Source organism: Neopsephotus bourkii, unplaced genomic scaffold (genome assembly GCF_033783945.1).
Source record: "Neopsephotus bourkii isolate Nb327-2 ecotype Australia unplaced genomic scaffold, CSIRO-AGI_Nbou_v1 NB_991, whole genome shotgun sequence".
Lineage (NCBI taxonomy): Eukaryota > Metazoa > Chordata > Aves > Psittaciformes > Psittacidae > Neopsephotus > Neopsephotus bourkii.
The window spans coordinates 1,219,365-1,236,287 of NW_026901483.1; the positions used below are offsets into that span (position 1 = coordinate 1,219,365).

The 16,923-nt window shown below is 37.4% G+C and overlaps 1 long non-coding RNA gene across 1 annotated transcript; it reads left to right on the forward strand.

The window, feature by feature from the left end:
- The first annotated feature begins 345 nt into the window (after positions 1–345).
- On the forward strand, positions 346–16,444 carry LOC133215624 (uncharacterized). Its single transcript, XR_009726435.1, has 3 exons — positions 346–437; positions 10,244–10,402; positions 15,798–16,444. It is a non-coding gene; the product is annotated as an uncharacterized LOC133215624 (long non-coding RNA).
- The last annotated feature ends 479 nt before the right edge of the window (positions 16,445–16,923 follow it).

The window sequence follows — 16,923 nt, forward strand, 5'->3', positions numbered from 1 at the left end:
TCTTCACACAAGAAAGTGCTGTGATATTTTTTTTAATCAAACCATGTTATATTTATTATTTTCAAATGCAATACTGTGCTCCCCGACAATTTCTAATTCTGTGGAATGCACAAGAGATTTCAACTGCTTTGATGCTTATACAAACTTTTTTCTTTTTTTTTTTTCTCACAAAAACAGGCTCTGACAGCAATTGCTGTTTTTTAAAAACTGCCCTGAATTGGTTTCAATAGCTGTCTAAGCACTGTTGGCTTTTTATAGACCAATGACAATCCTCTGCTAAGAAAAGACAGGCCAAATTCCTTCTAATGCACTTTAAACTCCAGTCACATAGCCCTCCTGGACCTCAGTTAAAGAAAGGGTCTAAGAGATTTCACAGTTACCCAGCACTAATTCACAGTTTGTTTGCCTTGGGTAGGATACAGCTAATGCCTCAGAAGGTATGTGGCCGCAGTGCTTTAATTTATTCTATTTTTTGCCATGCTGTTAAGAGCACCCTGGATCACTGAAACAAAATGCATGTCAGGAATGACCATGGGCCACATAATTTCAAAGACTGGGAATGATTTTGGTAACGCTTGCTGTGGCCAGACATTATTAGTTCTTCTGATGTTCACTGTAATGATGCAATAATGAGGAACTAATGCGTTATTAATGAGGTGGTAATGCTGTATATACTTCACAGAAATTCCATTATAACTGGCTAATCAATGTACCATTGTTTTAAACTGTTAATTTGTTTTTAAGATAAAATGTAACATAAGTTATCAAATGTAGCTTTAAGTAAGGCTGAGGCCAGCTATTTTCCAATGACCTTCTAGGCTCTTTTGAAAAGCTTTGCCAACTTATTCAATTACAAAGGGAGAAGGCAGAGTGGTTTCAAAACAATTAAAAAAGCTGCCAATAAATTTCATTCAACTCTTCTTACTTAAGAGCAAGGTCAGCAATAAGAAGAAAAGAGTACTTTTGAAGCAGAGTATGCCAGGTTTTAATTTAAGGGGTGTATCTCTAAACCATAAGAACAAGCTTCAGATTAATGTGGGCACCTTCAGCTGTCCTCAGAAGGCTTGCTTTTTGAAGCAACTGTGCTTTTAACTGAAATTCACGTTTTCAAAAAGAATCTAAAATTGGGCACCCAAATTTAGTGACATTTCAATAACCATATCATTATTACCATTGTTATTACTATTATTGTCATCACTACTGCTGTGGGATTTTCCTGTTATTTTTAACTAACCACTCAACTCTTCACATTAGGAAATCAGAAAAGCAGAATGTAAAGAATCACAGGCTGAATATTAAGAAAATTCATGCCATTTCCTCTCCTTGGAGCATCGAAGAATGTATTTTAAAAAGCCTCTGGCTTAGTGAATTAATTTAATATGGGGTGAAGGGAGCTTTTTATGTTAAGGATGTAAATTCCCACATACTAGCTTCAATATCAGTCTTTTTTAGACAGCTGTCTTGCTAAGTTCAGGTTGTAATTGCCTGAATCCCACTTCTCAGATGTAGTGCAACAACACCCACTGCACTCAAAAAACTCATTAAATGTACAAGTTTATGTCTAGTATGATAACTGTTGTCCACTATCCTATTACATTTATGCTGCAAAGTACGACACTGACTCACTTCTTGTGCTGCTCTATGCCCTTGTTCTTATCTGTGGCTGAAAGATGTAGTTACCATTTCTCTGCTAAACCCACTTCCTTTCCTCGTGCCTTTAGCCAGGGGACAGATTGATTCAGAGCACTAGGGCTGACCTCAGATGCTGTTACACAGCCATTCTATCATTTCAGGGGAATTATATAGGTTAGGGCAAATTTTTCAAGCATTTAAGTCAATGAGTCCAGACACGCTAACACAGCCAGGCGTACTTTAAGACAATTCAGTTTCCATGAAAAGAGAAGATTCTGTGTCCATTCTGAGCAGAGAACAAAAATACTTCCCAAAAGTGGGCTTTCAGAGATTTTGTCTTCCACTTCATTCTCCTTCTGAATTACTTAGATGCTTTCAAAATGTTATTCTCATCTTATGATAAATTCTCCAGGACTCCTCCATAGAAAATGTCACAGTGCCAAAATGGTCTACTTCCATTAACACTTAACAGCTTCACCAGGTACAGTAGTGTCATTTTGAAGGCAGACTTCAGTTCAATGTCTGCCAAGTGTCACATGAAAACTAATCTTGAATAATATTCAGACAGGTATTTTGAGCTTTAAAAGAACACTAAGAGCCCATTAAACTGTTCCTAAACTATTCAGAAGTCGAGCTTTGGTGTTCTTCCAAGGGAAGCAAGAGGAAGGATTCAGTGTTCAATTTCATTTTTCAGGTTTTTTAATACCTGAATGAAGGTCTTTTAGCTTTGTTTTATCTCTGCTGAAGTAATGAGTTTTAAAAACAACAGGTTTAAACTGCTTGAACACTTCGGGGGGGCTCCTTCTACTAAGTTTCATAGAGATACTTTTTTTTTTTTAACAGTATAGTGATCTGAAGTGTCTCAAAAGAAAATGAGTCTTTTAAGTTAGATTTTCTAACAAATCTCACAAGTATTCTACATGACACTGTGCTGCTTAAGAAACCTAGTCTTTCCTATAAAGCTGTTACCTTAGCTATAGGATTTTACTACTATACTAAAATCCTTCCTTATTACCCTATACTAAGTCTGCCCAAATACTTTGAAATTTCATGTCCAAAAGCCATAAATCTTTCAATGAATGTAATGAGTGGTACAAACTTAAGTTCTAAACCTTACAAAAAATTCCACTGACACGTTTCTGTTACCCACTTCAGTATGTGGGTAACTGTCAGCCCAGCAAAAGAAAAGAAGTGAATTTTTACACTCACACCTTCAGCGTAAAATGAGCTGATTTAGTTGTTTCTTGTATTCCCAAGAAATATTTGCATATTACATAGGTAGAAAAACCATTTCAAAGGAAATTACTACGCATGGTAAAAACCTCTCTAGTGATGATTTATTATTCTGATATGCATCTGTGGGAAAAAAGCAATGTATATAAAATGTAACATATGCACTGCCTTTAAAATTACTTCACTTAGAAATGGTGCAAGGGAAAATAATTTTGTTTGAGAACATGTAAGCATTGACTTCAGTCCTCAGGCAATGCACTTCCCTCTGTATTTGTCACAATTCAATTTCCATCCACTACTAGCACAATACCGGCACAGACTCTTGTGTCAGCTGGCAATACATAATCCTAACTACTGTGAGAGACCCCAGCCTGACTTCACCACCACTGCAGGATGACTTGGCTCCCAGGGAGAGATAAGCACCTATGTAGACTAAGGGGCATTACAATTATCCCTCATCCACTCCCAGTCAGAGCTGTAGAGAGGGACTTGCTCCAGCTTTCTTTATGAAATTAAAATTCTTTTGGAATTTTTTTTTGAATTCTTTTGGTTTTGGAATAAATACATTTGCTTTCTTTCTGGAGTAATATTGTTGTCTTACCTACCCCAATAACAATTTCTGAGAAAAAAAGGACTCAAAGCAGCAGATGAGAAGGATCCCGAACTGTTCTCAAGAAACCTCCACATTGTGCAAGGTATTGTATCAAACGTCATGTGCATCCCCAGTCTACACAATCCATTGTACACCACTGTAAGCACTTTCTGTCAGGAAGCTGCTGTTTCTATAATCCAAAGTGCCTTCACTTTCATGAATCAAATCATAAAGCTATTTTAAAGGCTCTCCAGCCTTTAATTTCCTTTGTGTTTTAATGGACACATAACTTCATAAGGGCCTGAATATTTCTCTTATCTCATAAGATGCAGAAGCAGCCACAGTGCTATTACAATACTGTATTAATTTGTTTTTCCACTAAGCAAAAATCCATTGAAACCAATGATGCAGACATCCTATACATTCTAAGCGGACTTTGCATCATAAAAATAACACATAATGAACTTTTTTCCCAAGCAGTTCACAGAGCAGCACTCTAATCACATAAAGCACATGAGCAGCCATTTCGTTCTAACACTACAGAGGGTTTAGACATGTTCTCTCTGTAAAGCAATTCTATCTCATTGTATTCTAATAAGGTTAGCCATTTAGTCCCAGCCATTTTTGGTCTGCTTTAGGTTCTGCTGGAAGATGGGAATACAGGAAAAGATTTTCTGTTCTCCTCCCTTGCATAACTACTGAGAGCATAAAGAGAGAGCTGAGCAGAAAAGTAAAGAACCCAGCCACCTGCCCCTGTTGAACCATGTTGACAGTGCAGCACCCAGCATCGAGAAGCTGCCCCATTATTTCAAGGACATTTGTACAAATGAAAGCAGGACAAAAGGACCATGACCCATGAAAACAAAATATGTAGTTAATTTGCAAAACATGGTCAAATGAATATTCATAGTTACAGTTTTCAGTTTATTTCTGGAAGCACAGTCCAGCACTTCTGGAATAGAACCACAATGCAAGTTTTCTTCCAAAATATAAAATTGGCCAGATTCCCTAAGTAAACTTCTCCATTTAAAATTGCTACAGGAATAACAGAAAACTATCAACATTCTCAACATCAGATAATTTAAAAATCACAGGGGCTTCTTCAATTTCTTGTTCCTATTGGGTAAAGCTGTACCAGACCCCAAGACCTGCTTACCTACTCCAAATGTATTACAGTAGCTATATAACTATTCCAACAATAAACTGATCATTTTTTCCTCAATTTTCCTATTTCTTTTCTGCCTCCACATAGCTGCATTCCTGGCTTCTTCACTCACAGAGCTGATTTTCATTTAATTCCTAGTGTTTCAGTGAGATGACATATTGTCAGATTTGCCTTGGAAATTCTATTCTCCCATTTAGGATATAGGAGCAGCTGTACTGTCTCTCCACATCACTGTGTCAGTGTGCCCCAATCCAGTGGAAAGGAATGATTTCCGAGGGGTGAACGGGATGGGGTTGAGGGATAGGAAAAGAGACAAAGAAAAGGAAAAATAGCATGCTCCAGGTGAGTGCCATCAATATATGGGGTTTGCTAGTAAGACACCTTTCACATAAGACTTCTAATTGATTTTGTAGCAGCCATTAAGCAAACAAATAAAACACTCAGCCTATGCCCTCCTAGCAAATTATTCCAGCATTTTACAGACATAGGGCCTAAACCTACAATTTTGCTCTGGTAGCTCTGGTCACTTTTTATACTTACTTCGCATTCAAACAGACAGTTACAAAAAGGAATACAGAATGGAAATCAGGCCCATTACAGACATTTTAAGCGCTAAATCTGACTTTAAGGCAATCGAGGTTATGGTTTTCTTCATATATAAAACCCTGTATAAAAAAGTTTCCTAGGTTTCAACAACAACAAAATTACCACTAATTTATGAAAACCATGTCAGTGCCTGCAAACCTTTGTCGTAAATTATGCATGTGAGCATGGAAATGCTAATGAAAAGAGGATTTCATTTACAAATGATTAGTACAAATTCAGCAGTCACTATACTTATGTCTGTCTAATTTATTTTCTTGTAGAACATGCTGTTTTCCAGGCTTTGGCCATTTATTTCTACGCTGTTGAGCATCAACTTCTCAGATTTTAATGTCACATTATCTTTTTATCCGAAGAAAAGTTCATCTTCTTTTTAGAAGGTCTCAGTTAAATGAAGTCCTTGGGCTCAAAGTTACCTCTTTTGATTAAAACATTTGCAGGAGGGCTGCAATAAAAATTATGCCCTTTTATACAGAAGGAATTGCTGAAATTACTATGGTTTCCCAAGACTTCTACTAATGTGTTGAAGAATACATATCATCACCTTCACCAGAGCTTATCATGGATTTTTTCACTCAGCACACAATCTTTTTCCGCTTAATACATAAGCTTTTGCTAGGGATTAGACCTCCCTGGAAAAAAACCTCATCAAGTCTGCATTCCAAAAGCATTTTACAAGCCTCTAAAAGATGAGAAAAATCCAGAGTGCAAGACTTGATCATTTTTATTTCTTGGGTTTTGGCCAAAGATCCATGCTGGCTGGAAAATCAATAATGCCTTATATGAAATAGATCCAAACAGAAATGAAACCATGGGGTTCTAGGGAGTTATAACAACATACTGTAGAAATCACTTCAAGGTTTCTTATTTAATAGAGAATACAGATCTTCTAGGTATTTGTTAGTGGCGCTGATGTTTTGCAGATTTTGCTGGATGCAGTTGAAGTAGAAACAAAATTTTCCTCTACTCATGAATATGTTTGTTTATGTTAGATCCTTTAGAATATTGGAGGTTTGGAAAGCCCATCATCAGATTCGCCGCTTAGATGCAAAAGGAGATTTTTGTCCTTTTGTCTGTGGTTTTTAAAAGTTCAGTAGGATGCTTACAGCTGAAGGTTAGCCTAATTGATAAAACTGTGTGCAAGCCTGGAAAGCCTGAAGAATTACATCACTGGTTCTATATTTCTGGCCTAAAAGCCAAGCCACACAACACTCCAGATACCCACACAGTCAGATTGTGAATAACCAGAAAATAGTAAAGCTCCCAGCTGTGGAAAAGAGACTTCCTCTAAGCCTAGATCAGACAACGATTCTAACTGCACAATCTACCCAAATCAAATACAAACATAATGTGCAATGCACATCTGCCTTTGACAGCTTTATTTGTTCATTAAACATTTATGTTAGATGGCTTTTAGCATCCCAGTCCACGATATTCATCTAAACTTGGCTAGGAAATTAACAGTTTAAGTAGTCCCATATTTTAGCATATTAAACTCTCTTGGGATTTTTACTGATATGTGTTAAACACTGACCTAAATTTTGTGTTCCAGAATTGAATTTTAAGAGTGCTTTTGCTAACATTAATTGTTTCAGGGGTTTCATATTATTACATGGAATGGCTCCTTTTTCTGATAACCTGATAACAGCGAATTGATTATAATCACTCAGCCTAAAATGGGACTCCTTTTATAAATGAATCAAGTACATGACTACTGGGAACGGTTTAGCTATCAAATCAACATTTTAACTTGCTTGGAAACTATTTCCTACCAAACAATATATGGAAAGATTTCCAGGAAACTCATGCTATATATAGTACATTAAATAGCATTTAAAAACAATTATTCATACACTTGCAATTTCTTTTCTAGTAGCTAAACGCATCTGCAGCAAATCTAGCTAAGTAAAGGAGCAGAGATGGAGGGACAGATGAAGGGAGAGATAGAGTGAAATATCTCCTACCATTTGATGACCTCAATGATTAGAAGTTACCCTAAAACAGAGCATAAACTTTAAAAGTGTAACAATTAAAACATCTAGGTTTTAAAATTATTTATTATGTATGAAACAGTGTCAAGGAGTTATTCAAGCAGACATTTTGACGATGTGCATGTAACGTACACACCTGAAAAGAAGAAAAATCCAAATGGAACTGTGTTGTGCAAAAAGGATAAGGAACGGTAGAATCTGAAATCTTCTAGCAGCCTTATTCCAAGGGCATCTCTTTATTAAGAAGCTCCTCCTTCATTTAAATGACATTGTGAAGACTTGCCAAGGTGTTTAAAATGGAATGCTATTTGATTACCACTTGTAATATCTTTAAGTTATACATTTACATGCAAACACTGCATATTTAAATAAAAGATTGGTACCAGACATGGCAGTTTCAAAGGCACATTGTGCATAAGACATTTTCTGAGGCAGGAATTTATTTTCAAAGCACTTTCTTATTTTTTCATCTATTGAAGAATTTATTAAATGCTCTTCTAAAGGGAACGATCCAGAAAAGAATGAGACATTAATAGCCTTCAGGAAATGCATCTCATGGATTGGTTTCTGGTTTGCCTGAGTTTCCAGCTAAGATTAGCAAGTATGACCTGACCGAACTGTCCAAGACTAAACAAGCTATCATATTTGCAGCTACAAGACTGCCATAAAAGATGTTTTTCCTCCTTCCCTTCTCCCCCAGCAACCACGCACCTTTGCTGGGAAGCAGCCTCAATGATAGGATGCAGATGAATGATTAGCTGTTCAGAGTGCAAATACCAGGATGGCATTTCAAAAAACTGAGGGGATCCTGAGAAAGCTTGTAAATCCTCACAGAAATATTGGTAAGTTTGTTCTTCACCTTATTCTTATTAAAAAAAGGCATTCAGAATGACAGACCAGGCTGATGAATAAAATGTAAACATGCTAGTCAGTTGTTTTGGCCCAACATTCACTGAATATCTTACCCTTCAGCTCTCACATGTTCATACTGCCCTTCTCCAGTGAAGCTTAACTTTTTTCATCAGCAAGGCAGACAGAACAATGTTTATGATGTTACCTGATTTATCATCATAGAACTTGTTATTCAACAGATGAAGTTAAGTCATTTGAATTTCCGGTGCTGATGTGTGAGTGCCAGATAAAAAAGATTTCTATAGTTTTGCAAGAGATCCTGAGGTGCTGCCGCTGCCTTCACTCCTATCACAGAAAACTTCTCTGGAAGTTTAGAGACTATCTGGGGCAACACTGCAGCTGCTCCTCCTCAATTCTTAATCTATAGATGTATTTCATCAACATTAACAGCTGCAAATTGGACGCAGAATAAAGGGAAAAATGAACCTTTAGAAAAAGCCAATTTCACTTTTATCATTTTGCTAAGTAGGGTTGTGATAAAATCTCCACTGCCTATTGCAAGAATCAGAGGAAGCCAGTTTTGCTTATATAATGCAACACGGCTTTATTGGTATTACATCAGTCTTGTAAGAAAAGACTTGGGTGACAGTTGCAAAGTAATGTCTGATAAAAATTTCAATATCTGTGCCTACCATTCAATAAATGCACAGGGAAAAGCTATACAGCACTGTGTATAATAATCTAACTACCACAAAACCCTCATGGTTTTTTTTCTAGTGCCAAATTCTCCATTAGGAAAGAAAAAGGCACAAAACAGAAGACAAGCCTTCTTTGCTGACAACCTGGGGGGGGGGGTGATGCTGGCTGGCAGAGGGGCTACCTGGCATGTTTGAATTAAAGAACACTTAAAAAGTGCAGACTGTCTTAAATTGAGAACTTCACAAAGGGATCCAGCAAAATACTTATCAACTCCCTTCTGTGGATACAGCGGAACATATATACATATAGATATTATATATTTAAATATGCATTTATAAAATTACATATATATATATAAGACCTGTAACTGTGACATTATTAAGAAGGAAAGCTAAAAAGATTACTTTAAGATTTTTCTCCTAAGATAATTTATTTTTCTTCCCAACACCCCAGTGTAGTGGAATAGACATGAGAAACTGACTACCAAAAGAAGTTTCACAGCCTCTCTGCTCTACAAGAAAACCTAATGAATTTGGATTTTAGTCTTACTTTTTACTAAAAAAAAAAAAAGTTATTTCATGTTTAATTTTTGCTTTTTCATATTAAATGGATGAAAGAGCCTAGTAAAAAATTCCCTAACCTAAATTGGGAGCAATCACCATGTTTTATTAACTGAGAGGATTATCTTCTGGAGAGCAATCACAAAACTATTGAATATTTTACTTGTCTCATCTGTGATCTTTTCTTCTGTCTCATTAGAAAACAACCCAGTGAATAAATCACTCAGTGCCCAATTCTGTATATTCAGCTCCTATTAAACTCTTTGTAAGAACTCAGCATCTCAGAGGGACAGACTTGCCATCAGCCTCATCTTCACTGCAGTCTTCAGCATCAAGTTTCTTTCAATCTACCTATTAAATTTCCAAATTTCTTTGGTTTCATGTGTATATGTGTTCTTCTCCTGTGCTGCTACACATCACAACGATATGTGCATGATTCATATTATTAAACTAAGCTAGCTATTATCTGATATACGGGTTGATAGATATTTTCTAGAACTCCAATTAAAACACCAGTAGGGAAAAAATCAGAGAACAAATTTTCCTCAGGGAAAGAAGGGCTGTGGAAATTTTCCTCTGAAAAAGTTCTGTGTTGTTCCTTTAACAGGAACACTGCAGTTGCTGTTAGCAGGAAAAATTCACAGAGAGAGCTATTCTACCCTCTGCTATTATTTTAGGGAAGAATTTAGCTGTTATTCTACTAATGCTTATCCGTAAAACAGCAGCACAAATCTTCTTGTTATTTTCTTTTTTCTCTCCCTAGTTTTTGCAGGAGTTTGATGACTGATTAGTCTCCAGGGCTCTTTTTTTATAATTTGTGGTAGTGCAAGAAAGTATAGCTCCAGGAGATGTATAATCTCATTGCCTGTACCACAGGAGTTGGGATTAGACGTAATCCCATTTTCTCTGATCACAGCAAGTGCCAGGAGAAGTAGACAACATTTTAAACAGAAAAATATGGCTACAGAAGAAGCACTCTGATAGTATCCGACAGAGGTCTGAGTGGAATGGGAAGCACTTTATTTGATGTCAGGGCACTGCTCTTCCTAACACCCTCTGGTTTGGAGCAGCAAAGGTCAGTCCCAAAAACCACTGGTTTTGATCAAGCTACAAATACCTTTACTGAAGTTTGCTTGTACCTTAAATCATTTACCATGGCTCCATCACTGTTTGCTGCCAGTGACTCTTTTTTGTTGCATACCATAGCCCTCACAGATGGCAAAGAATAATATATCATTCACTCTGATGGTATGTCAGAAACTGACAACCAGCAACACGCAGAGGCACGAGGTCTGAAAGCATACTGCTGATTATCCCATTTCCATGTGCCATGGAGGAAACAGAGGCTGACCTCAGAGACTCCTCTCACAGCTGCCAGTATACCCCATCTGAGGTACAAATACAGTTTCATAGGTCCAGCTGGAAACACTGGATTGAAAAACACAAAATACCATCTCTCAGAGGAGGTGATTCATTGTGTGGCAGGTCTGCTCATTTAGTTTTTTTAATAGCCTGTGAAGCAATTCCAAGGGGATACTATAACAACACATGAATAAACCTTATTAATACTAAGATATAAAAACCGTAAAAGTGAAAAATGTATTTCCAGCTAAGAAAAAAAAGCAGGAAGGTTGGGTTCTGAAGATTCTATTACTTAGGATTAGTTCAGGAGCTTGTTTATTTTTGTCTCTAGCTTTCATCATGGGAACAAGTTCCATGGGAACATGAGAGAACATGCTGTTCTGACATGTAATGATCATTGACTCTCTTTTTGGTATGAATGAGTTGCCTGTAGCATATCTAAACAGAAACCCATGCAGAAAATATCACAAACATAATGAACATTTGAAATACACTACTTGGCTTTTAACAGAGCTTTCTTTAAAGAAAGCAGACATGATGCATTTTCATTAAGTGTACAGTTGATTTAGAGATGTAATTTGCAGACTGCTAAAGTCCATTAACCTGATGTCTAGTTAACATATGGAACTGTACCTTTGAAGTAGGATGAGCCATTAGAGAGGCTAGAAGCATTAAGCCAACGTATCTGATTAACTATTGTGTACAAATAAACCATGCAAAAAACTGTAACCTGACCTATTAAGAATGTTACAGATTCTGGTAATAATAAAAAAATCTAGAAGAGGTGAGATATGATAGTTTCTTTTGAAAATAACTCTTTGTTTAATACGCTCACCGCAGTACCATGCGGTACCTGGTTATTCAATCTTGTTCTCTCAGCTTTCAGGAGGAGAAGCAGCTGTGCAGAACCACATTGCCCAACCTAACTTCCAGACAAGAATGCACAGCATATTTAGACTGCAGCACAAGAGAATTGAAGTGTCTTTATTGTGTTATTAGTGCCTCTACAGTTCATTTTTCATGGTTTTTAGCTTCCTTACGGATATCCTTAGCCCTGCCTTACTCTTCAGCCTTCAGAAATTTCACTTTTATTTATACTTTATTGCTGAGATGGTATTTAGCTCTGTTGTAAACATGCAATTCATGACAGAATAAAGCTGTTGGAAAAAATAATATACAGCTGTTCAGATACACACTTAAAGTTTCTTGACACTAGTTGACTAAAACATTTTCCCAAATTTTGCTGTATCCCATGGGGATGAGGATGAACAGGTAACTGAACTCACATCTGCTCAGGAGCTCCATCAGTCTAACAATTCTCACACAGTTGAATTCTCACACAATCAAACTATCCTTTCCTGTCTCCCTTCCTTTTGCAGGTTCCTATTCTTAGATCAAGGTAACATAGTTACATTTATCTCTTTCACTTTACCTGGTTCACTTGCAGAAGATTCTGCTTAGTCTTATTAGGCCTAACCATAAAGGGGAGAAATAAGAGTAACAGCAGAGTAAATTGAGAGGACAATAACCCACCAGCCTTTACAGTTATATACAGATGATGTAAGACAGATACTTTCAGGTAGATTAGTATGTTTCAGAATGATTTGTAAAAATACACTATAGTGTGTGTATATACATTTTTACAAAATATATTTTAGCAAGGAATATGGGTTCACCATATAGTCTTACTAAAAAAATATTTGCAGAAAAAAGAAATTTCATTAGAAGTTTTCATTAATAAAACATCATTGAGTCTTGGGGAAAAGCTGTAGAGACAGACATTAGTATAGAGGAAGTGATCAAAATAAGAAAGATATTCTGTTCCACCCAAAGAAGTCCTCATAGTCTTCATCTACAAAAACGAAACAGGATCCAGTATCCTTTGAAGAGAAGATACTTTAAAGCTCAACGCTGATGCCAAAGAACTTTTACAGTAAGTGCAAATTGATAGCCTACATTTGTTTCCCAAGATCTCTTACACAGAAAATCATACCAAGTAAATATGACAAACCACCTGTAAGATGATAGCTTACAAGATGAAAGGTTATTTCTAAATACAGTTTCCTGCCAATAGTGTCAGATCTTCTTTTATTGATCTACACAATTTGATCGTTGCTTTCAAAGTAATTGATCCAGCAGCAAGTGTCACTTAAAAATGATGACAAGTGTTGACAGAGAAAGAAAAATTTAAGATGATTAAGATGAAACAGATTATTCCTTATAGCTTTTCCACTGCATTGCCTTTTGTTAATCTTGGGGTTTAATGAACTGACAGCTACTGTAATGCACATAATATCCCTTGATATCCAATGTCTTGACAAGAGGCATTTTTAACAGTATGTTGAAATCTGGCATATGTAATGATACCACAGTTCAGTAACACATGGCACAAGAACATAACCCTGAAATTTTTCATTTAAATTTAGACAGGAAGCCCAGCAGCGTTTTCATCTCTAGAATGGAGTTTGCCATACTGACGCTAGACAAAGCTAATTAAGGCACCTCCAAAAATTTGATTATTTTATGTTACTTTGGAGAAATAAGAAAAAGAGTTGAAAACTAATTACATTATCATTGAAAACAATATTATTTAGGTCACCTCACAGCATCATGGCCCCTGATGCACACATACATTAACTGAACAGTATTATCTACCATTAATACACAGTATTCATCAACAGACTTCCCAGCATCTGACACAGGAGGCAGCTACTATTCTTTCCAGCCTGTGACCAGGGAACAGAGATTTATAAAGGTCTTGTGCCCAGAAGGCAGCTAAGCCCCACAGCTGCTCGCTCACTCTATCCCAGTGGGAAAAAGGAACGAATTGGAAAGGTAAAAGTGAGAAAACTCGTGGACTGAGATAAAGACAGCTTAACAGATAAAGCAGAAACTGCACATGTAAGCACAGCAAAATAAGAAATTCATTCAAAGTAAGAAATTCATTCACCACTTCCCATGGTCTGGAAAGTGCTCAGCCATCTCGAGGAAAACAAGGCTCCATCATATCTAGACATTACTTTGGAAGACAAACCCACTCTCCCCCCTCCTTTCTTCTTTATACCAGCTTTACAATGATGAGCATGACACCCTATTGTCCGGGATATCCCTGGGCTCAGCTGGGGTCAGCTGTTCCAGCTGTATCCCTTCCCAGCTCCTTGTTCACTCCCAGCCTCCTAACGAGTGGGGTGTGAGAAGCAGAATGGACCTTGACTCTGTGTAAGCTCTGCTCAGCAGTGAGTAAAGCATCTCTGTGTGATCAATACTGTTTTAATCACAAATCCAAAACACAGCCCTACAACGGCTACCATGAAGAAATTTAACTCTATCCCTTTTTCAATGATGAAAAGCAAAGCAACTTGTCCAACTTGTCCAGGAATTTCAATGGGTGATGTTGTATGAAAATGAAAATAAAGGAAATGGCCATTTTCTGGGGCATTTCAAGGTACCACATGCAAACTACCAAAACAAAGCAGCCTAAATTTTCTTCAGCATGGGCATGACACTAAAGGCCTAGTTCATCTTTTTCTTCTCAAAAATCCATGATTTTTTCTTTTTTTCCTTATGAGGTTCTGAGATAGGGTTTGAAAAGATGTGAATTACACCAACACCTCAGTCCTCAAATTACTAGAATGCACAGCTGCATAGCCACAACTGGTCAAAACACATGCAGAGCAGTGCATCCATGTGAAGGTCAAATAAAAAGGATTAAATGTGCATTCGATTAAATGAATATAGTAAGTAATGTAATTAAAAAGTAGCAAGAATATACAAATAAGAATGAAGTATAGAGAGCAGACCAGGCAACAGTGGCAATACACCAAATAACCAGTAATGGACACAGTACCAAACTCTGCTTACAAAATGTGTATGGTGCTGTAGGGGAGGGGCGGAGGAACAGACCAATTTGGAACCTGCTAGTTGGTGCTTCCTGTCTTGGTAAAGATGAATGTCTAATGAAGGCATCCAGTCTGCCACCTGATCTATGCCTTCTCCTTAGGAAATCATACCGTGAGAACAGCCTGCACTGAACTTACTATTTATTATTTGTTAATAAGTTGCACGGATTATTGCAGGTTTAACAGAGGACACAGATATGAGATAAAATAGAAGGCAAAGCAAAAGCAGTACAAGTTAACATTTGTCAAAAGTGACAATACTGACAGAAAATCGTAACGTAAATATGCACCTAAAGTCACTTTTCATTGTTACAGATTGTCATACTTCCCCCAGAAATATTACACAACTGCAAATAGGGAGCAGCAGATCTTTATGATGCTGGATGACAGAGCTACAAGTATTGCCCAATTAAGAATGGAAGGAAATCTCTCCATCAGGCAGTCTAGCTATTAAGATGCAGTTCACACTATGTTCATGTCTGAGAAGTTTGCAGTCTGTGAAAGCGAAGGTGAAGGTCAAGGAGTAAGCCACAGAAACCCTGGCTACCTGCAGAGTCTGCAATCAAGATGTATGGAGTTGATACATTCTCATATTACTCCCAAAATCGATGTCTTTTCTTCCCATAAATGTGGTCACTGCATTGCTGATCATCAGGGCTTTGTAGTACAGTGTTGTGAGGTGATTTATAAAACTCATGTTTTCAAGGCAGTTCATCAGGGAGTTGAAGCAGCTAAGATGTTGATAGTCACTAGACCTGAAGCAGATCTGACAGGCAAAATACCAGCCTTCCTCAAAAAACTTTTTGCTCAGAGGTATCTGCTATAAACAACTTTGGCTCATCTGTAGTCAGGAGCAGTACTGGTATCTCATCTAGATTTCACATTCCGCTGCTAAGCCACCTTCCCATCATGCCCTTTCATCTTTCAGACAGTCTTGGGCTAGAAAAGATTCCTGCCTGCCCAATAAATTATCAACAATATTTTCCATTTTAAAGTTAGTCACGGCATGATTTGTATGAATCCTCAGCAGCATTCTTTTTCTGCTAGAAGTACTTCCTTACATAGTACCTTGTTTTGGCACATAGACCCCCCATTAACATATTGGAAGTCTCAAATAATCATCGGAACACAACTTTGTTAATTGAGTAGAGCTTTGATCTCAATGAACGGAATAACTCAGGTAACTCATACGTGACTTTTGTATTCTAGATAGCCTGCAAATTTCAGCCACACAATGACAAAACTTTTGACAGTAGGAAGAAGTTACACGTAACTCCAAGAGATCAGCTTCTCCCACTTGCTGGTCACAACTTGGGTCATTAACAGAAGTGGTGCAAACAAAACTCCCAGAAAAGATCAAGCAATCAACAGAACTAAATAAATGCATTAAGGAATAAATTAAAGAAACTTGTCTTCATGCCTGGAGTCAGAACTGAGGCTGATAGGAGCTGAGTGGAGAATTGCAGCGGCTGCCATCCACGTGGCAGCAAGAATTCAGTGCACAGCAGGTAAGCACAAGCTTGCAGCCCACAACCAACTGCATTCAACTGAACCCTGAAACCTTTGTTTTCTCTCCAAGTACCTTAATTTTAAGAAAGACAGCCTTACATTCACTGAAGCTGTTAGGTAGTATTCCCATCCAAACTCCAGTTCCCCCCAGTTTCTACTCAAAACCTCTTTTTTGCTAAATAATTCCATCAATTTCAGGGCAAAGAGAGAATAAACAAACCAGAAAAATCACCTCGTAGAGTCCAGTTCTATACATGAAGGGAGCACTCCAGTCATAGCAACAGCATTTATATTCTGGACCTCTCATCACACAAAGGGAAACACGGTTTCTATTAACAGTCATTATTCTGCTTATTGTCTTAGGCTCCTGATTAGAAATACTGCTTTGGATACTGGTCCAGTTTCTTGTTTCACAGTCTTCATTTTAAATCAGTCTCTTCACAGAAGAGTTGGGGGGGGGGGGGGCTAGTACAGGAGGTTCTTTTTATTCCACACCCTACTGATCTTCTGCTGGTGCTGTTACTACTAATGATCTTAAATACCTTTTACAGCTTTTAATCAGGTATGGTATTTAATTGGGTAATCACCTGCTGAAGTAAAAATAATGTTTCTAAGTAGCCCATTTGCCTTTATAGCACAGAAACAAACAGCTTTGAGCAGATAGGCTGAAGTGTCCCCCCCCTTATTTGCTTAAGAATAGCACTCGGAGATAACAAGTAGGCTTGTGTTGTACATGGCCTTGTAAATAAAGTATGAGGCAGATAAACTAACTTTTACAACTTTTCCAGGAAAGCTGGGAAATTAATGGAAACCACCTTAGCCTTAA